At 46.0% G+C, this 12,851-nt stretch overlaps 1 protein-coding gene and 1 pseudogene across 18 annotated transcripts in view; both read left to right on the top strand.

The window, feature by feature from the left end:
• The window catches only part of ANKS1B (ankyrin repeat and sterile alpha motif domain containing 1B), a 1,196,591-nt gene that overhangs the window by 1,058,489 nt on the left and 125,251 nt on the right, over positions 1-12,851 (top strand). The gene's annotated exons all lie outside the window — the stretch shown is intronic.
• Positions 2,706-3,365, top strand: LOC129399140 (40S ribosomal protein S6-like; annotated as a pseudogene).

Genomic DNA, 12,851 nt, shown 5'->3' with positions numbered 1-12,851 from the left:
TCCCCGTCTCCTCAAAACCTGCACAGCATGTGCTCATACCACCAGACCATGCTTCAGGCCGCCTTTATTTTGCCCCCAGAGGCCTCCCAGTGCTCCTCTAGCCAGAGATTGGATCAATGGATCATCAATCTCAGCACAGCCGTTTTTCAAGCACTTACACCCTTATGCTGGTCTCCTGTCCCATGGGTTTGCTGTGTCCTCCCGTTCTGTAGCTCTGCCTGGGCTAGTTCCAACTCTGTTCACATTTTTCTCTTCCTCCCCACAGATCCCCAGCACATTCATGGTCGTCTGTACTTTGTGCACCGGGACTTTTTTTTTTTTTTCCTAGGGGACAATTAGTCATGCCATCAGTATTGGAGCTAATTTGAGAAAGACCTTGTCGGCACAGCTAAAGACCCACATGGGGATGTTCTGTGCTCACTGAAGGCCGCTGGAGGTTTGTGTTTGGGTTGGCTTGAGAATTTCTTCCTTAATATGTCCCTCCGGCACAAGGCGCCAAAGCTGTGTCTCTTGCAATCTGCACCATCCATGGAATCTTCCACCTCCAGACAGCTGGATTCCTAGTCGGGAACATGAGCCCAGCCACTCCCGGGACGCTCCAGCAGCCCACACCTAACACCAGCCTTCCCGTTCTGCGTGCAGCCCACACTTGGCACCTCTCTTCCAACCCCCTCAGACCCGGGCTGCCTGCGGCGATGAATTACAGTTTCATGGGTCTGAGTCCAGGCTTTCCGTTTCCAGACCCTGAGCACTGAAACAGGTTTCTTAATCAATCAATGCGGAATGCTGTTTGAACCCGCCCGGTTTGATAGGAGACAAAGGCAGAGCGTCAGACTGCGGTAGTGGGGGGGAAAGGCTTGTCCTCAGAGAGGGTGGGTGCTAATGAATATAACAGCTCAGCGGGCACCCCGAGCAGCTGAGGGGCGGAGGATGCTGAGAACCGCCTCACCTCCCCTACATGGCAGAAGCCCGCAGCAGTCATCCCCAGAAAGAAAACTGACTTCTCTCCCGGAAGATAGCATGTGCTCTAGGAAGTTTATGAAAGGAACAAAGATGACAGTGGCCTTTTTCTGACAGTTGCTGATTACATTGAGTCGTTTTTCATTCTTATTCGGCTCTTTCCTGTCGCTACGATATTACCATTACATTTTTTATGCCATTTTAGATTTCCTTCTGTTGTCACATGTAGGAAATGGATTACATTCTCCTTGTCAGTGAGACCAAAGAGATTGTTTTGTTTGGAGCTGGTCTCCCACTGCGGGAGCTAGAGTACAAAAGAGCCGGTGGCCCCGGATCGGCTGTGTTGGAGATGAGGGTTATTGTAGTGGTACTAAAGAAGGATCAGGGTAATCCAGTTGACCCAAAAACTCATTCTATCCCAGACCAACAGAAGCAGCACAAATCATTACTCCATTCCTCTACACAGAATCCTTGTGGCTATAGATTCTGCTTCTGTGAGAAATTCTTAAGCAGAGGCGGTTACATGCAGCTTCTACATTTTCTCCTCATTGTGTCCACCTTTATAATCCTCAGCTTTCCACCGGGGGATTAGGCACGCATTCATTCATTCATTCAACTAACATTGATCTTGCACTGCTTATGAGTCAAGTCAGGGGCCAGGATGCTAGGAGAGAGAAAGAGCATGATCCCCACCCTTGCAGAAAGGCTAGTGGGGGAAAGCTGGGGATGTATTTTAGGGGGAGAGCACTTGTCTTGCATATGTGAGGCTCTGGGTTCTGTCTGGATCAGAGCAATAGCTCAGTGGGCCAGAGTTGCCTGCTTTGCATGCAAGGGGCCTGTTTGAATCTCAAGACTGCATGGTCTCTTGAGAAATACTAGAAGCCATCCTGAGCATTTGAGCAGAGAGTAGTCCCTGAGCACCACCAAATGTGCTCTCCTCCTGCTCAGAAACCAACAAAACAGTAAATAAACCTAGTGGGGAACCCAAGAAGTAGAAACAACAAATCATCATCATCGTTGTCGTCGTCTCATCATCATCATCATCATCATCATCATCATCATCATCATCATCATCTTCATCATAATCAGCATCATCCCGTTGATCATCAAATTTCTCGAGTGGTCTCGGTAATGTCTCCATTCATCCTAGTCCTGAGATTTTAGAAGCCTCTCTTTACTCATCCTTTCCAGTGGTGCTGCATTGGAGGCTCTTTCAGGGTGGGGGAGAATGAGACCCATCATTGTTACTGGACAACAAATACTGAATGAATTACTGTAGTAGAGGTGCCTCCTAACTCCAAGATGCACAGTGGGGTGGCCCTATGCCCCAGAGAGACAGTCAGTAGTAGCTCTGCAGGAAGCAGTGTTCTAAAGAGAAAAACAAGATGAGCCTGGGCTGGCCAGGCTCGAGGAAGGTGTTTCAAGCAGAGGGAGCAGCACCAATAGCAGGCCACAGAGAAGGCAGTGTGCTCAGAGACTCAGAGAGGGCAACGTGCTGGAAGACAATGGGTGAGATCAAGCAGGAGTTGTGTGAGAGGGACCCTCAGCCATGCTGAAGGGCCATAGTTTAGCCCCAGGGCTCTGGGAGCCAGAGGAGAAGTCTAAGAAGGTGTCGTTTGCATTTGTGAAAGTTCATTTTAGCTGCAGAGTTGGACTTTGTGATGTGATGTGGCTTTGAGGTTACTCAAGCAAACTACCTAAGGCTCTTTTTTTGTGGTGGCTAAGAGGTGTTGGGCTCTTTGAGCATGAAGCTGAGCATCTCTTACCCAGCCATTGGCTGAAGTGGGTGATGAATGCAAACTTCGTACCTTTCATGAGAAGCGGATGGCAACCAAAGTTGCTACTGATGTTCTGGGAGAGGAATGGAAGGGTTACCAGGTCCTGATCAGTGGCGAGAACAGGAAGCAAGGCTTCCTCATGAAGCGCTGAGGAGCGGTGAAGAAAAGCACTAATCTGTTCATGGTTGTATTGTGGATGCAAATTTGAGCATTCTCAATGTGGTCTTTATAAAGACTGGGGGGAAGGATATTCCTGGACTCACTAATACTACTGTGCCTTGGCATCTGGGGCCCACCAGAGCCAGCAGAACCCGCAAACTCTATAAAGATGATAATATCTACCTGAAGGTTGTGTAAAAGCCTCAAAAGAAAGGAGGTAAGAAACCTGGGACCAAATTATCCAAGATTCAGCAGCATCTTGTTTGTCCACAAGTCCTTCGAGACAGTTGCTATATTGCATACCAAAAATAACAAACAAACAAACAAAAAAAGGAAGACGCTCCAGAGTATGCTAACTTGTTGGTGAAGAGAATTAAGGGGACAGAAGAAAAATGCCAGAAGCAGATTGTGAGAGAGGGATCTCTCCCTTTTGTCAGATCTTCTACCTCTAAGTCCACTCCGAAGTGAGCTTCCTGAGTAATGAATTGATAAGACCAGAGATGGCCAGAGAAAACCTACCTGGGAGTTGCTCTCAACCTGAGTGATCTGTGCCATGTAACTATGGAGATCACCTAGTAATAGCTTCATTTCTTAGTTTGTTTGGGGAGCACAGCCTGCAGTGCTCAGGGCTTCTGGTTCTGTGCTCAGGGATCACTCCTGGCACGGTTTGAGGGATCATCTCTTCAAATCTTGAGACCAGCACCACTTTCTTATTAAACCCCACTGAGATCACACAGTCTAGAGTGTCCCCTACCCTTCACAGATCCCTGAATCTGTCACTCTAACATCATTTATATATTTCCCTCCCATGCCTTTTATTCTTCTAACATTTTCTGTAAACTTGATTATTTTTGTGTCTGTTGTTTATGATCTTTCTCCTCAGTGGAATATAAGCTCTTGAGGGCAAGAGTTTTTTGTTTCTATTTTCTTTGTCCTCTCTAATATCCTGAGCTCTAGAATAATGCCAAATGCACAAACAGATGCCCAGCTCTCATTTGTTGAATGTATAGCCAGAGGGATGTGGAACTGAAGATGAAAGATGGGACATAGGTGGTGCCTATTTTTTTTCCGATTTTTTAAATAATGAATGAAAGGATAGCTAGAGAATTCATCAAAATGGGGGAAAGAGGAACAGGGTATGAGGGAAACACTGGGTTCCAATTAAAACATGGAAGTCTTAAGAACAGCATCTCAAGGGACAGATACAGAATGATCTCTCTATGTGGGATATAAAGAAGAACGTAAAAGAATAATGAAGCGCCAAAGGCAGCAGAGCCTGAGAACTGGTCTACAGGACTGAGCTTGCCATGGCGGGTACTAGGGGAGGTTTGTGGTAGATATGAGGGCGGATAGAGGACCATGAGAGATATGCTGAGTGATGTGAAGACCCAGTCATGGACAGCCATCCAGATTCAGTTGAGGCTGATAGTGAGAAGGCCCCCTGTGGCAGGCAGACTCCTGGTTTGATTAGATATGGACAACTTGCAAGGCCAGAGTCAAGATAAGGAAAGTAATATGTTGAATGTGGGAGGTAGCGCCACGGGCTGCAGCGCATGCTTTGCATACTGGAGCTCTGGATTTGATCTCCAGACCTGTATGGCGTCCCTCTGTCCCAGAGCCACCAAGCAGCACCCCACCCAGCCCACGCCAGCACCCTTCCCGGTGTGAGCACTTTCGGGTGTGACCCCAAAACCAAAATCACGAAATCCCCGTTAATCGCCGATTTCTCTAGCGGGCTCAGTAACCTCTCCATTCGTCCTTTCCCTGAGATCTTAGAAGTCTCTCTCGACTAGGCCCTCCCAAGGATGTCACACTGGAGGCTCTTTCAGGGTTAGGGGAATGAGATCCAGCTTGTTACTGGATTTTGCATATGAATACACCATGGGAAGCTTGCAAGGCTGTCCCATGTGGGCAGGAAACTCTCAGAAGCTTGCCAGTTTCTCCCAGAGTCAGTAGGCTACAAGATATCGCTTCTGGGACCTCGCTTGTAAGTCTCTGGATGTTGGCCGTTGATGGAATTACACACACCTGAGTTCCTCTGCCGGTACCTTCATGCATGAGGCCTGTCCAAACGTGTGGAGAGGGGCCTCCAGCATGGCTGTAGCTAGGTTCCGGTGGTCTTCGGCTGCCAGGATCTCTGCTCGGGGTGGAGAGGGAAGCTGGAGCCCATCCCCTCCGAGGGGCCCCGGGGAAGACAGCCAGGCGTGCAGGCAAGAGTCTCTCTTGATATAAGCTCTTGATTAAAACCAAAATAGAAGAAAGAAATGTGGTGTGTTGAAGGACTAAGGAGCACCCTAGAGTTTCTCTTGGATAAGGCAGGAAGGAGAGGAAGGCAGGAAGGGGAGTCCTGTCTGGAATACAGAAGTAAAGCACAGAAATAAAGCAAACACTGCAGGGCTGGAGGTAAGCCGCATGTCAGGGAGAGCCAGGGGGGCTGGAGGAAGGGGAGGAAGTAGACAGCCAATTTTTAGTCATCCACCAATGTATTTTTAATAAATAAATTAACCGGGGTTCTGCAGAGAAGCAAAGTCAATACAATGTGGTGTCATAGAAAAGGACTCTTCTTAAGGGGTCAGTTCATGATTCTGACAAGTTCAGGAGCTGCAGTTCAGCTCCTGTGGCCATGAGGCAGGTGACACTGGAAGGAATCAGTATTGCTTGGTACCTGCCAAAGACCATCTTTTGGCAGAGTTGCTACTTTCTTTTTTTTTTTTTTTTGCTTTTTGGGTCACGCCCAGCGATGCTCAGGGGTTACTCCTGGCTTTGCACTCAGGAATTACTTCTGGCAGTGCTTGGGGGACCATATGGGATGCCGGGGATCGAACCCGGGTCGGCCGCGTGCAAGGCAAATGCCCTACCCGCTGTGCTATCACTCCGGCCCCGGAGTTGCTACTTTCTTTGGGAAGCTCCAGCTTTTGTTCTCTTCAGGCCTCCATTGTTGGTTCCAATGGAGAGATACCATGAGAGGATACTGTACATTAGTCAGAATCCACCCGTGAATGTATCTCATCCCCAAACACCCTTACAGCAACACCTGAATGTTAGAGCATGTATCTGGGCACAGGGTCCAGCCAAGTGGGCACAGGAGATTAGCCATCACAGGCACCTCTTCCAGGCCAGGTCTTAGGAGAGGAGCAATACAGACAAGACAGTCCTCTCCTCTGTATAGAGGCAGGAGGAAAACACTGGGTCTTCGGTCTGAAGGCTACCCGCAAGAATAGAGACACATTTTCCATGCATTTTATATTGAGGCAGCATTGGTATAAACTCAGTGTTCTGTATAAGATAAATCTGTTGCAGTCTAAGGGATGGGTAGGTAATGCACATTATGAGATATTTATATCATCCACGTTATAATTAGTTTTCTATCAAGATGTTGCCAGTAGGAAATGTGGAGAGCCATAATGTGGGGTGGGGGCAAAGGGGGGGCAAACCACAGGAGACAATGCTTTGGCTTTCTGCTTTTCCCTCCAGATTCTTGCTGGTCAAGTGCCTGGGGAGGTCTGGGTGCATCAAAGTCCTCAAAGGTGCCTTCCCAGCACGGACTCACTGCTCCTGCCAGCCCTACAAAGGCTGCTCCTGACACCCTCTTGATCCATGCAGTATGGGAGCTGGTTCCCATCACCCAAATTTTGGGTGAACGTTGATTGGTTGAGGGAAGGCTGCACCTAGCATGATGAGGAGAGTCAGTCCTGACCTTGGCACAGGTTGACCACTGCTGTTCTTCCAGATAGGAACTTCAGGAGACAAATAGTGTAGCAAAGAAATTATACTTAGGAAAAGAGAGAGAGAGAGAATTCTGCAAAGTGTGACAGAGAGGCAGAGAGAGAAAGAGAGAATTCTGCAAAGTAAAAGGAAGGAATTATAGTACAAAGTAGTGAGCCCCCCCCACCCCAATGGAAGGTCCTTGAGTAAAGTGAAGAAGCTGAGCCCTCAGTGTGTACAGCTGTGGATGTGCCTAGGATGGAGTGAGGGTGCTCTGCTTACTTTTGCAGAAACTGCTTTGATTGGCTTTCTTCAGGCTGCCAGAACTTGGGGCTTTGACACACCAGGTGGTACCCCGCGGACCTTATGTGGTGCTGGGAATTGAACCGGGGTGGTCAGCTGCATACAAGTCAAGAGCCTTAGCCATTGTATTCTCTCTGGCCCCTCTATTCAGTCTTATCAGGGCCCTTTGTCCCACTGAAGTATCTCCTCTTTCCTTTGGGGGCTTGTGTCATTCAGAGATTTCTCAGGTCTTCATTCCTGGGAATCATCTCCAAAGTTCGGGTCTAGCCTTGGGGTTTGGGCTGCTTCCCCAGTCTGGACCTGAAAGCAGCAACTCCTTTCCCAATCATATCTTGATTTTACAATTTCCGCAAACTCATTTCCAGGGGCCCCCTGCCCCACCTCCACTTGACCACCTATTTGAAAGATGACCAGGGACACAGAATGAATTAATATTTGAAGACTTTCCCTAAGTCCAGCATTTTAGCACTTGTCTCTTTAGTCACAGTGTACAAGTTCATTTCTATTCCTGTTCGTAGTAAGTGGTCCAGAGATCAGACAAAAAAATATATATGTATATGTATATATCACTGCAGTATCACTGTCATCCCATTGTTCATCGATTTGCTCGAGCGGGCACCAGTAACGTCTCCATTGTGAGCCTTGTTGTTACTGTTTTTGGCATATCGAATATGCTTGCTAGGCTCCGCCGTGTGGGTGAGATACTCTCAGTAGCTTTCGGGCGTATCCAAGAGGGATGGAGGAATAGAACCGGGTCGGTCACGTGCAAGGCCGCACCCTACCCACTGTGCCATCGCTCCAGCCCATGTATGCATATGTGTGTTTGTGTGTGTTTTGTTTCTCTGTCAACCAAGTTGACTCACAGCTAACGAATTTCACTTATAGGTAAGAATGTCCTCTTCCCCCTCTCCATCCCCTAACACTGAGCTCTGCAAACCAACTATTTATCTTCATTCCTCCTTTAGAAAAAAGCAGATAAAAATGTAGTCCCTGGAGTTCTGTCCCCATCACCAGCTAATCAGGGTCCCCACCTCACCAGGCACCTGGCAGGCACTGCTGCTCAGCTCCATTCAGGGCCATCGTGCATGGCAGCTGATCTCAGAGGAACTCCCACGTTGGGATTTGCATCCCTGTGCCTCCTGCCCTTTGCCTGTGGAGAGCTGGTTAGCAGCAGCAATCTCAGAGGTCGGAGTCCAGCAGAGCTGCAGAGAGAGCCTGCTGTTTTGTTCTTCTCAGGTGAGAGAGGGCAGAACCTCTTTATGAGCCGTCATTATGGCTAATAAACATTTACTAATAGCATGAGGGGGGCTGAATTCTACTAGTGAGCACAAAGACTTTATTATGCAGAACAAGACTGGAATTCCTGCATCCCAGTCCCAAGTAGTGTTTCAAAATCTGTGATAATCTTCATAGATTTCTTAGGAGGGCCTAAAAGTTGATGAGAGCCTGTTGGATATCATTGGTTTGTCCTTTCCCCCTTGCCACTAGGAGCTTAGGTTTATCAGTCACACCCATCAAAGTGCTCCCGAGTCACTCCCATTCCTTTGTTTATCTGTAACCAATTCTACCAGTTTATCTGCTCTTCCCTTAATCAAACTCTGTTAATTGGTAAGGTCAGAACTTCCTAGGACACTGAATATTATAACATTGCCTTTCTCTCCTCTTTATGCCTTTTGAATAATTTACTTTAAAGCTATGTCTTTTTTGTATAGACACAAGAAGACAATATTATGTTTTTATAACTTAAGACTTAATTGGCCTCGATATTCCCTCCTGGGCATCTGCTTTCTCCACTTAAGCCTCAGTTGCCCTCAGTTCCTAGCACCCCAAAGTAGGGTCCCCGACGTGGGACAGGAAGGATCCAGGGCAAGCGGTGAGTTATGTGCTACCCTGGCATCGAGATGGGCCTGGCCAAAGTGCCTAATTCTTAACTATAAGTTAAGAGCTTGATCATAGACAAATGCTGTCATGATCCAATAGTAATTATGAGACTGGGACCCTGCCAGGGATAGGAAAGACTGATCTGGCCTGAGCACTGTAGTCTGAGATTGAGATGGCCCCAGGAGAGCAATTCTATAAGCTTTAATGCATCTCTTATTGTGTCCATACAAAATAATTAATATTATGAATTCTTATATGTTTGCTGGCTGAGGAGAAGAGAAACACATTCATGGGACTCCGCCCTTGGGTGGATCCTCCTGCTGATAGAGAATTAAGTCCTAGGAGAAGCATCCCCTGAGGGAAAAGAACCTTACCCTATTGCTGACCACACCTATGTGTATGCCCCAACCCCCTCATGCTGTGGAAATTTAACTAGGCTGGAAGAGTGGGTTGGGGGCCAGACCCAGATCCACCGGGGCCAGATCCATGGGAGCCAGATCCACGGGGGCCAGATCCACGGGGGCCAGATCCACAGATCGAGAGAGAGAGAGACCGAGAGCCGGGAGAGAGGCAGAGAGAGAGAGAATGAAGTAGGATGGGGGAGAAAGAAGCAGGAGGAGAATCAGAGGAGAATGGAGATGGACATGAAATAAACCGATCGAGCAACCAGTTTGGCCTTCTTCCTTCCTTCACCTGCCTCGCTCGCCTGCGCGCCCATTCTTTTTATTTTTATTTTTACACAAGAGCCCCGTGATATGAATGGATATTAGCTGTGTGTATGCTGTGAATGTATTGGAATTCGTGTTGGTTTTCTTGTGGGGACAGTATTGGTCCATTTAATACAACTGTCTATAAGTAGTAAGAGATTTATTGTTTCTTACTAGAACTAAAAAAAAAATTGGTAGTGGGCAGGGATATGATTAATGGTCATGGGTACATGCAGGAGTCCTGGATTCAAGCCCTGACACCACATTGTGTTTGTTCCAGCCATCACCAGTAGCCCCTGGACAATGTGCCAGGAGTAGACCCCCACAACCACCCAGTACCACTCACTGTGGCCCAAAATAAAATAACAGAAAGTAAGAAGGAAACAATTCTCTGTGAAAAAAATTGTTCTGAACATCACGTTATAGAACTCTTAATGTGTCTTGATTGTGTTATGAAAGTGTATAATACATAAAGCAAGTTTAACTGGACAGTTTGCCGGGGGAAGTGGGGAGAAAGTTGTAAGTAGGGCATGGGCATTATTGATTGATTCATGATTGGGTCTGGGAGTCCCATGGTTTATATTAAAATACTCTTGTTCAATAAAGCATATTTTTCTTGTCCTCAACACCTGAAAATCACTCACTGCTCAGTTACTATGCCTTAGCAAACAATTTTGCATAAAATCATCTACTGAAATAATTATGAAATTTCACCTTCTAAAATGTGTTATGAAGTTGCATTTCCACTAATATAAATAGCAATTGTTTAAAATTCTTTTTCTTTTCTTTTTTTTTCTTTTCCTTGGAAAAAGGGTGGTTGGGGAGATGCCCTCAAGTAGTGCTGAGTGAGCCAGGGCCACCCCTAACAGTACTTGGCTGGGTGATGTGGACCTGAGGGTTTGATGCTTGATCTATGCCTGGCAGTGGTAGGAGTCACCAGGACTACACTCAGCTATGTTTGCAGGTCCCATGTGGTAGAAGGTCTCACACACGTGAGGCATGTTCCCCAGCCTCTGAGCTACCTCCCTAACCTCTCAAATTGTCTAAACATCATAGATGCTAACTGTATCGAGCTTTTACTGTGTGTCAATCACTGGTTACATGTTTTGCAATTATTAGCTTATCTAATTCCCCTTCTTTCCCATACACAAACAACCCTTTCTCAAGGTAACCCGTCTTGCAGACTAGAAAATGGCAATGCAGTGGTTAACTCACTGCCCATGTCTACACTGCTGGGAAGTGGTAAAGCTTACACTCAATCCAAGAAAACTCCAGAGCCTGTCTGGGCTCTCAGGCCCTTGTCAAGGTCAGGTCGTTCTCTTTGCTTCCAGGAAATTTTCATGTCAGCATAACCCCACCAACATCTATTACAGGAGGGAGGACTGAAACAATTTAGAGCAAAAAGAACTGACACCAACTCTTAACCTTTAGAAATTGATACAGCAGATTCATCTCCCAAAAATCATTACTGAATTTAAAGAAGAAAGAAAATGAGATTTAAAATATTAATAGCATTTGAAACATGTAGAAACAGGAAGGTCAAGATGTTTTTTTATCAAATCATCTGTCAAAAGAGAAAGTGAACACCCAAATGACAGTGCTACTTTATGTCATTCTTCCATGTGGGTCTCAGAAATGGGATTTTGTAGCAGCAAAGCGAGTCCACTCCGACTTCTCTTTTAGTTCACTCTGACTGACCCTGAACATGGCACCCTTCATCTTTGTTTCTACAACCTTACACAGTATTGAGGGCAGCTGTGATATTTCTGAATATCTTCAGACTAGAACTAATGTATATCTTTTAGATGCTCTTTTAGAATCAAAATTAATCTCTTTTAAAGATTATTTCTCCTGATGGGATCAGCAGCTGGGCCATCCCCACCCCTCAACAGTACTATGTGATGAGATTACATTCCATCAGCACCGTGGTCTGGGGTCATCAGCTGAAGCTGGTGAAATAGATTCCTCAGGAAGAAGGCACTTGTCGAAACTCTTCCACTGTGTAGGAGCCATATGGAACCATGAGAATAACAAGCAGCAAGGATAATCATTAAATAAGCAACTAAGCAACACCCTCTCTTCCTTCTCTGTTTTGTTTTCTGTCCTGTTTTTGCCAGAGACACACTCCATTTTTCTTTGAGGAAATTGAGATGTAAGAGGTGACCATAAAGACATATTAACTCTTTATTTTTATATAATTTATTTATTTTTTAATTTGTGAGTCACAGTGAGGGTACAGTTACAGATTCACACATTTTTGTTCTTGTTTTTCCCTCATGCAATGTTTAAGAGCCCATCCCTCCACCAGTGTCCATACTCCACCACCAATGAACCCAGTATCCCTCCCACCCCCCAGTCCCATCCCCCCCGCCCCACCCAGCCTCTGTGGCGAGGCATTCCAATTTGATATCTCTCTTTCCTTTTGGGTGTTGTGGCCTGAAATAGGGGTATTGAGTGGTCATCCTGTTCAGTCTCTAGTCTACTTACAGCATGCATCTCCCTTCGCGTGCAGGATCTCCAGTCACAAGACATATTAACTCTTTGTATGTTCAATACCCCTACTGAAAACTAGGAATTATAAGTATTAAACTCCAAAGGAGAAGCAGTGTTTCCTCTAAAGGAGAATCTTCTATGGAAAATTTGGGGGCCTTCCCACCTACGTTATGTAAGGGAGAGTACAGGTTGGGGATAGATGAACATGGTTGCCACAGATCTACCCACAGCCCTCTCATGGGCTAAAGCCAGTCTGTTCTTGCCCCTTCACCTCTAAAAGCTACCAACCAACAAATAAATAAAAAACTGACAGGAAAACGAGACCAATTTTTGTAGTAGGTGCATAGAGGAAAGGCAGTTTGAGGATGCCCTTTTCAATGCACCATCGACCAAGTGGCTCTTCTTCCTTGACTGGCACCTGTTCTATTCTGTCTCTTCCTATTTGGTGCCTCTTTAAGTAAAGGATCTAATGTGTTTCTCTGTCCAGTTTTAATGAAGACACTGGTATGCATTTACTAAGCCAAGCTGTGTTTCTATCTCTAAGGAAATATAGGGAAAAGAAAGCCAAACATCTAGAAAAGTATAGAATCTTTTTCTAAAATTCAGAATCCCTGAATTTGGCTTTAATGCAAAGAGCTGACACAGGACAGCTTTAAGGTACAACAAGAAATTCATGGTTCCTTCAAATTCCCTTTGTTCGTAGAATAGATCACAATGTCTATGTTCAGCATCCAGGTGTGAAAACTATGTATATTAGGATATTCAGGACTGTGAAAGCTCATGGGTTTTTAGATCCTTAAGATTGCAGTAATTGCGTACATATATTAACAGAACATGTTTTAAAAACCATCTTGGAATAAGGGAA

This window comes from Sorex araneus, chromosome 10 (genome assembly GCF_027595985.1).
Source record: "Sorex araneus isolate mSorAra2 chromosome 10, mSorAra2.pri, whole genome shotgun sequence".
NCBI lineage: Eukaryota > Metazoa > Chordata > Mammalia > Eulipotyphla > Soricidae > Sorex > Sorex araneus.
Note: the sequence above shows the minus strand (reverse complement) of the source record. Positions and strands in the feature narration are given on the sequence as shown.